Genomic DNA, 17,936 nt, shown 5'->3' with positions numbered 1-17,936 from the left:
TACAGAGAGACAACGATTTCTCATCTCTACTTCCTCTTTTGTTAAATCTGGTTCGACTGTTCCCAGGGATGATTCGTCGAGCTTCTCCTTCAGGCAAGTGTCTGAAGTAGAGGTAAATAATATTGTCAAAAACATGATGCCAACTTCATACAAGGGTGATGTCTGCCTGGCAAATATTATCAAGGAATCCGTAGACACCTTCACCCTGCTGATCACACATATTGTGAAAGCCTCCTTCACAGCCTATCCTGTACCTACAACCTTGAAAGATGCTTGGATTTCAGTATTGTTAAAAAAGAGTCTGTGGATGCTGCTGTTTCAAGTAATTATCTCCCCATTACAAATGTTCATTTTTTGTTCAAAATTCCGGATCGTATAGCCTACATGCAACTTCTGGAATTTCTTGAAGCTAACAACATACTTGGTCGGTGCTAATCTGATTTTGTGCCAAGCATGGCACAGAGACGGCACTTTTAGATCTTAAGTCAGGAACTCCGGAATTATTGAGAATGGACTTACTACCCTTCTCATGATATGATATGGCATTTATAACGTGCCTATACATAAGTGTTTCAAGGTGCGATGAGGCAAGGGAGGGGAAACAGAGGGAAGACAAACAGCGATCAAACTAGGCCAGGTGACATTGAGATCGCGCAGCTGCAGGGGAGGTGGGGAGGGGAAAGTGCAGGGGGAAAGGGCAGGGGGCAGTGCAGTACATAGGATGACAGTAAAATACATAAAGACAATAATAAAAAGTGCAGCCAGCAGGTGGAAAGTGCAAGGGTAAGTGCAGGCATCACGTGCCAAGTGCTAGTAGGGGCTGTAGGGATACAGAAACAGTTCCAGAGTACAGGGTTGCCAGGGGGGCAGTGCAGGTGTGCAACTGGCGGGGAGGGACCTGGGCCCGAGATCGGAGGGTGGCCAGGTAACCAGTGCAGTTTCCGATTCTGCCAGGAGATCAGCAGGGGAGAGGAGGAGAGAACACAGAAGCAAAGAGGAAGGTCTTGAGGTGCTTACATGCTATTGGACCTTTCAGCAGCCTTTGACTTTGTGGATCATTCCAATCCATTCCATTCCATGGGGCTGGTAGGATAGCTCAGGGGCAACATGCTCGCCATGGGAGCAAGACTATGCAGAGCAACACAGTGTTCGAGGACCGGGACCGCACATAGAAACCTCTGGGTATTAAGCAAGTTATAAATAACTAATTACAATTCTTGTCAGTAGGCTTGTCGAGGTGGCCAACACTGCCAGGGTTTAAGGCCATTCCGGTCCCGTTGTCCTGTGGCATGCCTCAGGGATCTTGCTTTTCACCAACATTATGTCATATCTACACCCGTCCCATATTTGACCTTTTGGCCTCTTGGCCTGGGTGTCGGCCTGGGTGTCGCTTATACCAACTATGCTGATGACACCCAGGTAATGCTTGAATTTACGGGGAATTATGCTCGGAATTTTGAGGCTATTAACTGGATTTATGCCACAGTTCAGTCTTGCATGGCCACTAACTCGCTTGCCCTTAATGAAAACAAAACGGAGCTCCTGATTCTGCCGTCAGGTCCTCATTTGAAAAACTCGAGCCTTGTAGCAACCAGTTTGTAATCACTGATTGCACCATTTCTGTGGCTTCCCATGTTACGACATTAAGCATGTATTTGAATTCAAAACTATCCATGCTGAAGCATGTCTTTCATCTGAGGTGTACCTGTGCGTACACACTCAAGTTGTTGAGCCAAATTAGACCATATTTGTCTGATAAAAACAGATCTTTCCTTGCCTGTGCCCTTGTAAATTCCAAATTGGAATATTGCAATAGTCTGTTTGCTGGCACTTCTGCCACCAATCTGCAAAAGATCCAGATTATCCAGAATGGGGAGATAAGGGCTATTCTGGGTTTTGGAAGGAAAGATCATGTTACGTCTGCTAGAAGCACTTCATTGGCTACCAGTTCAACAGTGAATCCTTCATAAGATTCTCACTCTGACCCATAAATGTAGGTTTGGTAATGCATGTCAGTATCTCAGCGCTCGACCAAAGTTTGCTCCCAGTAGAAGACTACCTCGTCCAAATAGAGACAATAAGCGCTTTGAAACACATTGTGTATCGGCGCTATATAGATAGACTATCATATCATAAACTCTTTCAGCCAGGCTTCAAACTTTAGGGGGCACGATGTTTGACTCCTTGGCTCTGTGTGCCTGGAATGGGTTGCCGGCCCCTCTAATGGACATGTTGCGGTCGCTTGACTTTAAAATAGCCATAAAAACACATTTGTTTTATGAGAATGACTAATTGTTCATGTGTATTCTTATCGTTGGTCCTCTGGCTTTGAATCTATCAGTCCATCAGCTTTTTTATCTTATTAATTTCCATATTTGTATGTACTTCGTATGCTGTGCTGTGTGTGTCCTGAGGCCTATGGGTGTGTGGCATGTTAAAGAATGAAATACAAATAATAATAATAATAATAATAATAATAATAATAATAATAATAATAATAATTCTAAACTCGATATTCCAGTGCCTGTAATGGTTGCATAAAAATATACCATCACAAAATCTACCCTGAAGCGCAAGATGGGTGTGCATCTTGTACCCCAGCACTCAGGAGCCTGAGGCTTCCAGCCAAATGAGTCCATCAGGCAGCTTTTGTTTGCACACACATAATTCAAAATGTTCACCGAAGGCAGGTAGGCCTATATGTGTCAATAAAGTATGTGAAATGTAATAATTTGACAACAAGCACTCAATGCAATTACCTTTTACTGAAGTAAAAAAAAGTTATGTTTATTCTGTTTGGGAATATAATTAAATGCCAATGCACAGGTTAGAGCAGAGAGTGTTCTTGGTGTAAATTACAGTGGGCCTTAGTATCTTGTGCAATGGAATGAGCAAAGTGCATCAGATCGAGTAAGCGTGATGTATGCTAGTTAAGCACGCTAAATGCTTATTTTGATAAGCGTCTATTGGTTAATATCATGAATCACGCTGACCGCTTATTTCCATATTTTGGTGGGCTGCTCTAAGGTTTGCATGTTCAGGCCCAATTATAGGTAATGTTTTATGTTAGCCAGTTCTGAATTACATTTGCACTAAAAAACAGGTGCCGATTTTATAATCATTTGCACCACAAAATTGTCTGCCCTATTCACAAAGACATTCAAATACTGTTTTTCACCCACTTTGTGTATTTGACATATAAGGAGACCTTTCCTGGCATTTCAGTGTGCATTCAGAATTGACAAATGGGATGTAAAATTAAAATGTGTGCAAAACAAGCACATTACCATGCACCTGTTTGGAACAGCTGCAGCGCGACTGCGCAGTGCATGGCATGGTCATTTCAGGCTATTCGTATTTCTATCTCCCAAGCAAGGGTAGATTTGGTGTGGTAGTTCACAATTAGGGGCCTGTCAATGTGACATGCGCTTCAAGCGCTGAAATGGGTACTGGGAGCCTGTCATCATATGATTGTTGAGAGCACACTCCTAACACTAGTAATGCATGCAAGTGCTTGACAATCACATCACTTCTGCTAGTGCACTGGGCCCAAGTAATGTGAGGATAAGGGGGACATGTGCATTTCCCCCCAATTTCTGAAAATAGGGGGACATGTGCATTTCTTAAAGTGATGGAAGTAAAACATGTGCATCCCCTGCAGTCTGTTTACTTGCACCAATTTTTGAGAATGTGCTCCATGGGGCCCAATTTACGGAAAAATGTGCAATGGAGCAATGCCCTATGCGGCTCAATGTTGATCCTGTTACCAAATAACTGATTCACAAAGCCTAAAAACGAATGCAAACCCAGAGTTGCCTGGAGTTTGTTTGTTTGTTTTATTTATAATGCGCACCAGACCCGAAGATAGCAGGGCACAGCAAGAAAGAAGATGCAAACCTGACAAGGTTTCAAATAAAACAATATGATCACAAAGATGTACAAGTGAGGTTAATTACAAACAGATAATAGGAAGAAAAATGTTAGGGTTATATACAAGTCAAACTAATATTTACAGAAAGGGGCAGCATAGGTGGGCTATCATATCTGACTATCCTTCCGTCAAGTTGAGGTGGGTGATATATCTTTTTCTAAATGGTAGGTAGGGATGTCTACTCTGAACATGTGAGGTAGGGAGTTGCAGAGTTTGGCGGCCTTCACTGGAAAGCTATTGCCACCAATCCTAGTAAGTTTAAATCTAGGTACCACAAGGAAGTTGGAGTTACTAACTCTTGTTGGCCTGCTAGAAGTTCCTCTGGACAGTTTGTCTGTTAGGGAGCTAGGTGCTGCATTGTTTAAGGCTTTATGGGTCAGAGAGGCCATTTTTAACTGAATTTTATTATGGGTAGAGTGTTTCTGAGATGCCTTTGAGCAAATATTTGTGCATCACATTTTTACTCCTACAGGCAGCTCCAGATTGGATGCGTTTTTTAGTATTTGTGAGGTAGGAGGGGCCAATCCTGGATACGCGGGTCATTTCATAATGTGCTTCAGTGCAAATCTGTGTGAATGAGGCCACTAATGTCCAAAGTGCTTTGCACATGAAGCATACGTCTGTATCTTTCTCTCTGCGCGGCGTTTCCTTGTTTTGTTTGCTCAACGGGTCGCAGGGAGCAGGAGACGCGGTCCATAAGGATTCAATCTAGTTAGTTGCACAGCAGGGACAATCTTGATAGCTCTTTGAACTGAGATTAATAGCCCAGCTAACCCTTTTTGATCCTGTCATCCTTAAATGCTTTTAGGAATATGAGTCTGAAGGTAGGCACACGTGCAGCCGCTCACCCTTCACTTCTTAATGACTTTCTGTGAACTGTTTTATGGTTAGGAGGCCACTGGGCCGCAAGGATCGCCAGTTTCAGCCAGATCCCAAACGATAAAAGAGCGACTTTGAGTGGCGTACTTGCCGATGGGTGGTTTCTTAAAGTCAGTCCTGCTCCTGTAGTCGCTCCCATTAGACTCGGCCGTAAGTGCCATTCACAAGCATTGGCACTTCACAGTGCATTGGTTAGATACATTTGAATCAAGTAAACCGTATACAATACACTCTTTACTATCAAGTACTTTAATAACTGGAACGGTCGATTCAGCAACAGCTCCATTGCCGGCAATAGTCACAGTTCTAATTAAACATTCTGATGCCAGATTACAAAGTTCTAAATCCAGATACCAGAGACCAGGAAGCTTGGATGTCTGTACTGCTTGCATTGTTATCTGGCTCGGACATGTGGCATCTGCTTAACCAGCAATTTCTATTATCTCGTATCATTTGTTTCTGCTGGTGCAGATAATTGAGCTTTTACTTCATGATTTATTTCTTTGTTTAAAATAAGCATAAGGGTGGGCTTTGATTTTTATAGCAAAGTTGATATCTTTTCAATGTACATGTACAAGAGCGTGAAATGGAGGAGTGTTCTGTTCTCCTAAGCTTAGACACTATGGGGCCGATTCTTGGAAAAGTGAGAATTTTCCCCGCAAAGGGCGCGTGCCAAGAACCACACTGCATGAGCCTGCGCACAGAATAATAAATGCGCGCCCTGCGTATTGATGGAATTTTCTTTGTAAAGTAACCCTGTAGGCAAGTCATTGCTGGAACGCCCCCGACTCGCACCCAAGCAAACAAGCAAATTAAAAACAGCCAGAACAGCGACCTTTGGGTACACGCTGGTCGCGAATACATGCACCCTTCAAACAGTACATGTGGTCCCCCGCAAGCGGCTTGCATCTCAGGGTACTGAGCAGGGTCCCCCATAACTGTTACCGGCAGCCTGACAACATGAGTATGATGTATTATTACTCAGGTAAAACCGTCCCTGCACCATACTACACTGCGTACGTGCACCCCTAAGGCTGATCAGATTCCCGGCTGCGTACACGCACCCCTAAATCTGACATGTAAACCAACCTCTGCGCTGCAATTCCTATGCGCAAGTGAACTTACGCCTGCCTTCAGGTGGTGGAGAGATGGAGGGATTTGCGTGGGTATTTCACAGGCAAGTGGTGGCGCGGTCACATTCATGAATACGCTTTGTCATGTGCATTTGTGAGCATGCTATTGGCTGCCGGCGGCCCGCCCCTTCTAACGCCCACTTATTACCTTGTGTTTCCACATTTTCCAAGTTCCGGCCCCAACTCCGCCCTCTGCGCAGGCCTTGCCCACTCTCTGTGTGACGTCTCATGAAAGGAGCTCAACCACTCGCAGAGACGGGCCGAGCCAGTGCAAGGTTACTGCAAGTTTATTAAAAAGTGCCACACAGTCGATTCCATGAATCAACAAACGGGGTTTTGCATGCAAAATGGCACGCAAATCCCCGATCTTCCACACAAATAATTCCATGAATCAGACCCTATGAACATTACCTAAGTAAAAGTTCTCCATTTTGGAATGGCATCTCCATTTTAACTGCATACTCTGCTATGTTTACATTCTTCAGAGATAGCTCTTGGTGGTTTCTATTGCGAGCCCCAGCTATTGAAAATGTTTTAAATCAACTCTATTCACAGCCTCAGGAAGGTTTTTGGTAACTCCTGACTTTTCCTGAAATAAGTCAATAGGCATAATAGCAAGTCCGCTTTTATTACTGCTCTCACCTATCGACAAGTATGAATTTGTCTTACCCTCAGTTTGTCACAGAACGTACAGCATAGCAAAGATTGTTGCTCAGCTAACGTGGCGTGTGTATGTGTAGAGCTGGTAGATCCTATCCGTGTGTGTGAAGTATTTGTACAGGTTATATATTTATTGAATGCTCGTACAGCAAAATACTCTGCTTCAAAGTGATAGCACAATAGTAGGACAACCCCAACAATGAACAAAACAACAGCACATAGGAAAATTAATCACATGACTTCAAAATAATGCAAGATTGTAATTAGGTCATTACAAAAGAAGTGTTAAGATATTTTTCTGGACTACTTTTGTTGGCAGTAAAAACGGCAGTCATGGCATTGATGGTGTACTATCCTCTACAGGAGGTAATCGGAAGGGGAATTGAAGATGGGGGGATGGAGGAGTAAAGGTTTGCTGGCGTTTTTGCCACCAGAAAAAATAAATTGCCATAACAGCAAAAGAAAACTCCTGCCTGGTTCAAGCAAGTCCATCAAATCCCTGATGAAGAGTGTCAGTGCTCTATATTTCATTGTAATGTCTTAAATGAAGACTGTTCGGATAGTCCAGGATCGGAATACCAAATTGACACCCCCATACTTAAAGGTATGTATGCATCAAGAGATTTACAGCTGTTCTGTCCATGGTGCACTCAAAGGCTCCTCTCCCATAAATTGCTTAGAGATGCGTGCAGGATCCTTTTCGGTTCAAAGATTTGCAAATAATCGGGTGCATTGTTCCACCTTCCACTGTCCAACCTCCTTCAGATGCACAAGGTCTCTGCAATCAATTACATCAATCACCTGGGGGAAGTCATTCAAAAGCCCTTTCTTCCTGATTTGGCCAAGAATGTATTCACTTTTTTCTTCTCCCTCAGATCCTGGCATGTGTCGAATTGTTCCCAGGCACACTCAACACAATGGCAGGTTGGGGTAACAGGAAGTTGTCAAATGCCAGTGATTGGCATCGCTTCTCGATATGTCATGGTCTGATAGACACAGACAAAGAAGCGACCAAAAAGCTTCTCTTGTCATGCCATGTGCTTTGTGGCATTTTTGTTGAATACACATTTTAGTCCTGTACCTCTGTTTAGGGGATTAGAATGTGGTTTGTTCTCCTTCTTAGGAATGGCAGGAAAACCAGGATGTGACATTAAAAGCTTTATATGGACTCTTGTTCATGGTTGTGCATCTGAATTGCTTAATGCAAAGGTCTGACATATAAGCTTTGGGTATGACTGATCACGCTTCTTCACCTTCTTCAGTGTGTTGTGGCTTATCATATTGCACTAAGATGAATTTGAGGTATGTAGAATGTCTGGCTTTTCCTGACGTTCCTGAGCTGTGCCTCTCCCAATGTCTGAAACATTATGGGGGTCATTCCAGAGACCCGAGGTGCTCTTCTTCTTTCATGCTCTTTAACATTTTAGATGGCCTTCTCTCTCAGTATTATCTCCCACTGTAGATGGCTGTGTTATTTGGTTTATGCAACACCAAAGAGTAGACATGTGTGTTGCCCATCCAGCTAGGGTTGCCATGACTTCAAACGCCTTTTGATCTCCGAATAAATCCTCAGGCCTGGGAGTTGGTCTAGCAGATAATGAATTTCCCTGTGTATTCTACACCTATGACACATGTGTTGACTGTTGTATTAGTTCAGCTTTGAATTTGCCTAACAAGGCGATGATGTGCCTGTGCAATAAGCACACTGATTTTACTAGTTGCATGATTGTAATTGGCTATTTTATATTTTTATTTATATGATGACAATTCGAAATTGTATTAATGGAATATAGGTGGGTAGTATGCTACCAAATTCTTTAATATACCTTAGGCACATATGCTGAATGTATTTGTCAATTGTTTTCTTGTTTTGGACCTTGGACAGTATTGGTTGCACTCCTCAACAGATGTATTCTGATAATCAAGTGTGTCTTCACTGTTAGTTCCTTAGTGGCAATATTCCAGTTGTGAATACATGATCGGAGATAGACTGACACAATAAGACGTGCTATTGTGCCTTTGGGCCTTTTGTAAGAGGTTGCAGGGGTTGTGTCCGCCACGCCCACCGTCTAGGCCATGTATGGCCATGCAATATGGGATATTAATATATAGTTATACTTTCATTCCTGCAGTTTAAAATAAAGAAAAAGAAGGTGCATGCATAACATTCACCTGAATTGCCTTAATAAAATCTCGCCTTTTCATTGTAGAACTAGAAAAGTCGCTATTGTCAACTCTGTGACTGAACAGCCCTCAGAGAAGTATAGACATTCCTACCAGCTGCACTCAAGGGTGATAACCAACATACACCACCTGGACAGGTTTGGGTGAAATGGCAGGGAGGAATACCACTGGGTTCTCTCTCAGCTAGAAAGGAAATTTAACTGAGCATTAGTGTATTGACTACAAACACTTAACGCCCCCTTCCTATTTCCTTACCCGGTGCTAAGAAGATATCCCATACCTGAGGGTTGGTAGCTCGCACCAAAGAGAAGTCCAAAGTATGACTGTAAGTGCTGGTCCAGGTCAAAACACGTACCCAAGCAGGTTACCAGTTCACCTGATGACTGAGCAAACAGAGGCTGGTCCAAACATGAAGCCAAGATCATACCTTCAGAATCAATAAGTTGGTCCACAGAAAAATGAAGGAATCCTGTAACACGGTGGCATAGCGGTTCTCACTGGCTTTTCTTCCACATTTCGGTGTTCACTCTACGGGACTGGATGTCCCGCCATGGAACGTTCTTGTGTAGAAGCCACGTGGGAGTTTGGGAGGTGTAGTTCCTTCTACACGGACGAGCCCAAAGCCTCCACTGGAGCTGCCATTCGGGTTCATGCAGTTGACACTGAGATGGTAAAGTGTACCAAGCCCAACAGACCCTGACAGGTATTACATACTTGTAACCAACACGTGTTACATCCAGTCCTAACTTTCGATGCATCACTATTCTGTATATTCTTACCAGATGGTTGACTTTGGCATATGGCTAAAACAATCTCTCTGAACAAAACAGAGTACATTATTATCAGAGTCATTTCTAAGGGACTTTCTTCCTACCACTCTTCACTTGGCCACTGTGCATATGCACCCTTGAAATGACCTGAAATATCCTGACAAGGGGCTTCTCATTCCTCAACAAAAAAGGCCAGCTAGAGCTAAGACACACTTAATGCATGACACAGATTTCTCATGCTATAGTCTGTGCAACCTAATAAACATATATAATATATTGTTAATGCAAGCAGGCATCTAGAATGTAGCAAATGTTACTTCCGCCCTGTTTATACAGGAAAAAATGAATTAGACTTGTCTAGACACAGGCCAATGTGTGTATCTCTTCCTGCCTCCGGCATGCATAGCTCATTGAACATAATAGTATAATCATACTGCTGTATTGCTCCTCTCCTATTTTAAATGTTGCATATACACCAACTTTGTTGCATGCAGCCTTTAGGGCTGAGACCAACTGTGTCTTTAAAGGGATATATAATTCCCATTTCCTGACTGCTTTGCACTGCAGACTTCTATCTTTAAATCACTTACCAATGCTACAGACTCGACTCAGACAGAGGCTCTGGCAAATGCATAACATGGTGATTGTTGACGCTCCGCTTTCTTTTCTATGTGGGACGGTCACTTATAGGGAGAGTCTGGGAGAGGACCTGGGAACTTTGGGAGCCAGGGAAAGCCTTCAGCAACGTCATGAGATCCCTGGAGGTGGAATGTGGGAAATCTCCCAGAGAATGATCAGCCTACCTACTCCCAACATATGGACATTAATGGTTGTCCTCCCATTATAAACCAGTTTAATTAAAGAATAAACCCTAATGTAGGAGTGTATTTGTGGCCAGGTAAGGGCTTGGGGCCCTATTTACGGGTCCAAACTAAAATTAAACTACAAAATAGCATGGCTGCCATGGACATAGGGAGAAGGGAACTGCAGGTAGTCCGCTCTCCCTTTGCATGACAGCCATTACTGCAGTGGGGGCATTCCAGAACAGCAAGTGTTCCAGGACCAGCGAGCGACAAGGCTGTCGCAGGTAAGTCAGGCAGGGTAGGTAGTAGAGTGGGTGAAGAGGTCGAAATGGTGAGGTGTTGAGGAGGGGGCATGGTGCACCAAGGGCCTAACTCCCAATCAGGGAAGATGGCATAGTCCAACATGGGAGGAGGCTCAGAACGTGACCAATACCACGAGGTATAGTCCATCTTCCGAGCTTCCTGATTGGTTGGGAGACCTGCTGCCATCCCCATGCCGGCAGCTAAAATGCATCATATAAGATGTAGAGAAGGACCCCACATAGTAGAAACTCAGGTTTAGAGTGGTACCAGGGTGAGCATGAATGTATAGGAAATACCACACATGCAGAGAATGGGCCATTCTCCTCGAGCACAGTTCCTGTGACTGCTCAGAAAATGGAAGAATTGTTCACCATGCACCAAAAAGACTGAGTAGTCCATGAATACAGTACTAATACGGGTTCTGATCAAAGTGGGTGCTCACAAACATTGAAAGACATACAGGCCACATATGTGAAACACAGAACCTTTAGTAGGAGAAATATGTCACTTGCAGTCGCCCGGTGAATACTGGTGAGGTGCTGTAGACGTTGAGATTCCAAGATGCATCTATAGTGGGCTCAAGCCCAGGAAGGACATTATTGATCAGTGTCTTATCATAAAATGTGGCTGAAAAGAACCCAAGCAGTTGGCAGCAACATACATCCTGCTGGTAACTGTTTAGTTTTCCCTTAGGGCAATGGGAATCACAAGGTTTTGCCCGGGAAGAGGTGGGCTATATCTCTGGCTGTAGAACCCAAAACGACGAATTCCAAGTAAAGAAAGTTGTGTTCTGGCACATTTAAATACCCTGAGACTTTGAGTGGACTGGAAGCTGCTTTTAGAGATTGATAACCCAGTTGTTGGTTAAAGTAGGGAATTGAACACTGCCCCAAGACAGTAGGTCATCTTGGAATAGACCCTTGCACTAAATTTACTATTACCATGGATCATTTCTTTGGCGTTTTAGGTGGTTCCCCAAATAGTAATTTCTCCAACCTCACCTACAAAGAAAATGACTACTGTTCCACAGAGGTACATGGACGAGTAATGCATACAACTCCTACTTGGCCGAAGAGTGCTACTAAATCAGCAGTAAAAATGGTTAAACAGGCACAACCCAATAGGTATAACTCCTTGCCTCTTGTAGTCAAGTGGTCCTAAGTAACTCTACACTCTTCAGGAGTTGTGTGAGGTAGCAAAGAAGCATCCAAACAACAATAATAATGTGAACCAAAAAAAAAAGGAAATGTCAATTGAAGATTCCATAAAAAAGGGGTCTTTGATCAAACAAAATATATAAGTAACAAGTAAAAAAAACAATTAAACCGCCCTTATAAAGGAAGACACAAAATAAGCAGACTTTGGAAAGAAGGCAGGCACTCTGAGGCAGGCAGGCAATTGTCTCTGAAGCAATGTTCACATTCAAATGATGGTGTATTAAATGTTTTTAGGGCATTTAAAACAGGCCAGTGGACCAGAGCCACTATCAATACCTTTATTTTCTTCTTGGGAGACTCCATAGCATCGGCAGGCATTGTAGGTATTTTGCAATGGGCCCAGTTGGCATCAAGTTGGTCAGTGTCGGGTGCTCCCAACTGATCATGTCATCTTTGAGATGTGTTCCAGCAATGCAGTGATCCTGTAGTCATTACTGGTTCATATTGTATGAAGGAGAGGCAGTCAATGGTCGAATCTTGGCTCAAAGTGAGCAAACCGACAAGGTTGAGGGTATGTGATGAAGTTCTGCAGAGGTGATTGGCTTAAAGACATTGGAGTGCAGGAATGCAATGGTCATGTCACTGGCTCGATGGCTTGAAGAGGTTCGACAAAGAGGTGAGTGTCAAAGGCAGCTCCAGGGTTCCTGTTGTAGCAACTTCCACTGATCACAGGTGCGGGGAAAAGGATATATGAAATGGAGAGAATGACCGCAAGACAAAAGTTAGCAATGGGGGACATAACAGAGAGGCTGCCGATGACGTATGGAAAAGTGCAGGGTACGCATGCGTAACAACCCAGAACATGGCACACAAGGGTTCACCGTTTTATTAGTGCGATTATGGCACACAGAATGGGTGAAGATGAAGACCCCCTACAATATATTCAGGCTATTCAAGAGTTATGGTGCCTTGAAACATGAGAACCATGGGACAAAAAAGTGGCATTATTCTATCATATATTATGCCAAGGATTACTAGAACAGGTGCAAAGGCAACTAAAGAAGTTGGTGGGGATGAAAGCAAAACCATGGTCAGAAATACAACATACAATAATACGTTACTGCAGGTTAATGCAGGAAAGCGTGAGGAAAAAGCATGAGGAAAGAAAGCAGGAGTGGGCAAAGTTACTGCAGAAGAAAGTGACTAAATATGCCATGGAAAGGGCAGTATTAACAAGCACAGGAGGACATATTGCACCACAGACACAGTACGCACTGCCTCCTGTGGGAGGAGGGTGCATGGGGTGGGGGATGCACAGCATGGATTCTGAGGAAGAGGGGGGTCACCAAGGGAATGTGAGTATGGGCATCAAATGCACCAAAGCCTAGGGGGATTTTAAGGAGGGTGTCACAGGTATGGGCAACAAATGCAGCAGTGTCCAGAAGGGTTCTCTGGAGGGTATCAAATGCAAATAAGAGAACCATACCAGTGGTTTATGTATGGACAGATAGGACATATCTCTACAGTATGTAGAACCAGAGGGGGGATGCCACAGATTGGGGGAATGCAATACCAGCATATGCAGGAAACAGAATGAGTTATATTCCCAGGATCAGACACAACAACAAGGACAGGCACCAAACGCATACCCGCAGACTCTCCAGCCCCTGACACAGACACTAAAAATGCAGGTACCAGCACAACAGTGTTCACAGGCACCACATATGCAGAATAGCACACAGCCCTCATACAGGTTACAGCTAAATGACAGGACGTAGGTGCACACAGACTCCATGGCAATGACTCCCCTTAGGAAACTAGTGGGGGTTACCGTAGTGGGTGGGCAACCCATTCTCGGGAAACAGAATATCATTATACCCGCAATGGGACAGCACACATGCAGACCTGATGTGTTCCATCCTATTGATTACACCCAAGCCGGTGGGGGAACTACACATACGGGTGGCAATAGGTTAAAAACATTCTCCTTTCTTGTAGACACAGGCACGACTAGATCCTGCCTCTGGGAAGGGAAGTATAGAATGTCAGGCAATGCCATGAATGTCAAGGATTCTCTGGGGCAACAAAATTGTTTCCATTTACAGATGACATTGCACTTTCTAAAGTAGAGCACGACCTAACTCTACCCTTACTGTATTCCCGACAGACACCAGTAAACATAATCGGGAGAGACATCATGAGCAAACTTAACATGACCATCTCATACACTGAAAAGGGGATAGTGTGTTTCACACCTGGGATAAACCTTCTAAACATTAGAGAGATTAATCAAGCTTACTGTGGACGAAAAGGTACGGAGGTGGGTTCCAGCAGATGAGGAACTATTTTATATGGGACTGAAATAATAATTGCATGGCTCCCAGGGATTCAGGGAAAAATGTGGCATTTTATAAATTAGAAAAAGAGAGGGGGGTCTGGGAAACTCTCTACCAGCACGAACACAGCCCATTGACTGGTTCTTGGGTGGTTGGCCCCTGGGAGAGTCTCAACCAATTGTTTAGCTCACTGTTCTTTTCACAGAGAAGAAATGTCCCCGCATATCATTCTTTGTCCTGCCCAGGGTCAGTCCAGCACCAAAATGCTAGGCAATTCTCCTCTGAACAAGAGTACCACAGCAACCCCATACACGTGTTTCAGGCTAGTTGGGCATCATCAGTGAGGTGAAGCTGTGCCTCTCTAAGAGCAGTGAGCAAGGGGTCCACGTCTGGATTCCCCTGGTAACTTAGGGTGAGACCCAAATTACTTGGTATGCAAAACAGAGGGGGGTCTGGGAAACTCTCTACCAGCACGAACACAGCCCATTGACTGGTTCTTGGGTGGATGGCCCCTGGGAGAGTCTCAACCAAGTCTTTAGGTCACTGTTCTTTTCCCTCCAGATGTGGACCCCTCGCTCACTGCTCTCAGAAAGACCAGCTTCACCTCACTGATGATGCCCAACTAGGCTGAAACATGTGTATGGGGTAGCTGTGGTACTCTTGTTCAGAGGAGAATTGCCTAGCATTTCGGTGCTGGACTGCCCCTGGGCAGGACAAAGACTAATATTTGGGGAAATGGCTTCTCTGTGAAAATAACAGAGAGACAAATCAGTGCACTTTTATGACAAGAAAATAAATGCAAACAATAATTAAACCATCACTTGTAGAAAATACAAAAACATGTATAATACCTAAGAAAACAAGTCAGCAGTCCAAATTTCAATATACAGGTGCTGCTGCTTTGCTAAATGAGTGGATGCAGGTCTGCCTTGGAAAGACAGAACAAACAAATAGAGGCCGAAATAGCCTCAGGCCAAATACCCTCAGTTGGAGGGAAACTCTAAACGGCCCAGATTTCAATATACAGGTGCCATTGTTTTAGTAAATAAAAGAATGCAAGTCTGCCGACGTGTTGGTGTTTGATGGGGGAGAGAAACTCTTAAGAGAAAGCACAAAAAAATATATATACGTGCAAAAACAATGTTTCAATGCTGGTTTAAATTTGGACTTCAGGTTAAGTTCCGAAATAGAGTTTCCAGTCAATGTGAAGAGTTCAAACATCCATGTCACGTTTCGGATCTGCCCCCTGCTGGGCATGTACAGTTGTAGTAGAGCCTTCCTCAGGGCGGAGAAATGAAGAGAAAAGGAGGAAATCCAAACTTGACCCCTGATTCTGGGCTTGGACTAGATCAAGAAAAAACCACTTGGGCTGGGATTGTGGTCTTGCACAAACAGCGGGGACACAGCTCGGAGCACGAGGAACCCCAGAGCGCAGCCACCCGTAGTAATATTGGCAATAGTTCACTTGTGGATAAAATTTGGGTTTGAATTACTTTTGCTCCCATTCAGGGCGTAAGGTTCAGTGGTTGTTGTGTAAATGCACAGCCTTGATGAGAGTTCCTTTTTTCGTGGAGCTGCCTTTTCTGTGGCCGTGAGTGCATGCTGTGCAAGCTGTCTCAGCTGGCGTGATGCTGAGTCATGTACACAGACGACATGTTGATTTACAGTAAGACAGAGACACAGTGTACGGATGACACTGTGCACATGCTGACTGTACTAACAGAAAAGGGGTACAAGGTAGACAATACTAAACTACACTATTGCCAGAAAGAGGTTTTATACATTGGACAACTGATATCACACGACGGGGGAAAGGTGACACCAGCAAGAGCAGAGGCGATACGCAAGACAGCAAAGCCCACAACCATGAGACAAATGCAGCAGTTTCTAGGACTATGTAATTATTGCAGGGCAGGGGTATTTGGCTACAGCACTTACACTAGGACCTTATTAAGTGCACTGAAGGAAGCAAACGAGGGAGGGTACATTACAATGGACAGAAGACATGACTGCAGCATTTGACAAGCTGCACAGCTCCAGTGTTAGGGATCCCAGACTATCAAAGTGAATTTTTCTAATTCTCGCACTCCATGGAGTGGGTATGACTGCAGTACTGACACAGAAGACAATCATGGGACACAAACATTTTGCATATTATAGTGGAAAATTAGACCGAGTAATAAGAGGACACTACGCATGCGAACAGGCATTGGCTGCCAGCACATTCGCAGTAGACAAATCAGGAAGTATTACCATGGGGTGCAGAACCACAATTTATGTGGAGCATGCTCTCTTCGCAATACTGGAAACACCCAAAAGTACATTGACAAAACAGAGAGCTTCAGGTATGAGTTGTTACTGTCAAACCTAGGTCTCAAGATAGTGAGATGCCGACTTGTCAGCAAAGTGATTTTCATCGCCGAACCCCTAAAGGAGGGCGACTATGTTCAAGACTGTACACCCAACATAGTAGAATTCAGTGACACCCCTAAGGTACAGGAGAACACACTTGAGAGAGGAGATGTGCTTTATATTGAGGGGTCTTCAACGCTTGACCAAACGATTGGGCAAAGACATACTGTGACAGCAGTAGTGAGATTGAGAGAGGATGGGATGAGCAACGTGGTGACAAGCGCACGTCTAACATCACATTTATCAGCAAAAGCAGTAGCATTAGTAGCTTTAATATTGCCACTAGAGCACAGCAAAGGCAAGGAAGTGACAGTGTATTCAGATTCAGCCTACGTGACATCCACAGATGATTCTGGACTGCATTGCACAATAAACCAGGGTCCGACCACCATTTAACTGCACTTGAGTTGATGACAGGACGGCACATGAGGCTTCCACTCACTCGTCCCACTAGGGCTCTCAAAGATGCAGGACAAATGTCTGATGTATTGGGTCAGGACATGTATGAGTATACTGATTCCTTGATGGCTATTGCCTCTTTTATATCTCAACAGGTGCAGGGACAACGGGAGAGGTCTGAAGAAAGAGGAGGCCACAATGACCCAAAAGCAAATAAGGACCTTTTGAAGCAACCACCATTGTATCCGGGGGATAAGGTTTTGCTGAGGGACTTCCAAGAAGGTGGTTTAAACCACATTTTACAGGACCTTACACAGTGGAGCAGGTCACTGATCGAGCAGTAGAATTATAAGGCAAGAGGATTTGGCACTAACTGGGGAACATCAAGCCCAGCAAAGCAGTCGCCTCGGATAGCACCAACAATGAAAGGGCCAACGATCCAAAAGCAGAAGAAGACAGCAATTGGCTTGAAGCATCACAACACAGCAGAGGACAACCTATGATTACGCGCTCCAGAGCAAGAGAGATAGGGAAAGGACTTACTACACATCCAAACACTGTCTGTTTATTATTTTTCTTTCCACACACTGAATGCATTCATCATGAAAGTGTGACTGTTATTATTGCATTGTTATTATTGCGTTGTCACATGCTTCTCCTTGATCCTCATCCCAAAACCTTCCAAGGCCAATATGTCCAATTTGTTAGAAGATATGACAGCAAAATAAATGCCATCCTATTGTGTTTGTCTGTGTTTTTATAGATTATCTGACCCAAGTATACCCCACACCTAGAGATAGGAAACCCATCTGTGCTTCCAATACTTTGTGATCCTAGAATATGCACAGTTTGGGAGCAACTATTCCTTCTAGCAATGACCCAACACCAAGTTTGCGGTGCTTGAATTAATAAAATACTAATCCAATAACGCCTTTTCTTTTTTTTTTAATCTCTTTATTAGATTTTCAG

This window comes from Ambystoma mexicanum, chromosome 7q (genome assembly GCF_040938575.1).
Source record: "Ambystoma mexicanum isolate Mex_15411 chromosome 7q, UKY_AmexF1_1, whole genome shotgun sequence".
NCBI classification, from domain to species: domain Eukaryota; kingdom Metazoa; phylum Chordata; class Amphibia; order Caudata; family Ambystomatidae; genus Ambystoma; species Ambystoma mexicanum.
This window is presented reverse-complemented; position numbering follows the sequence as displayed.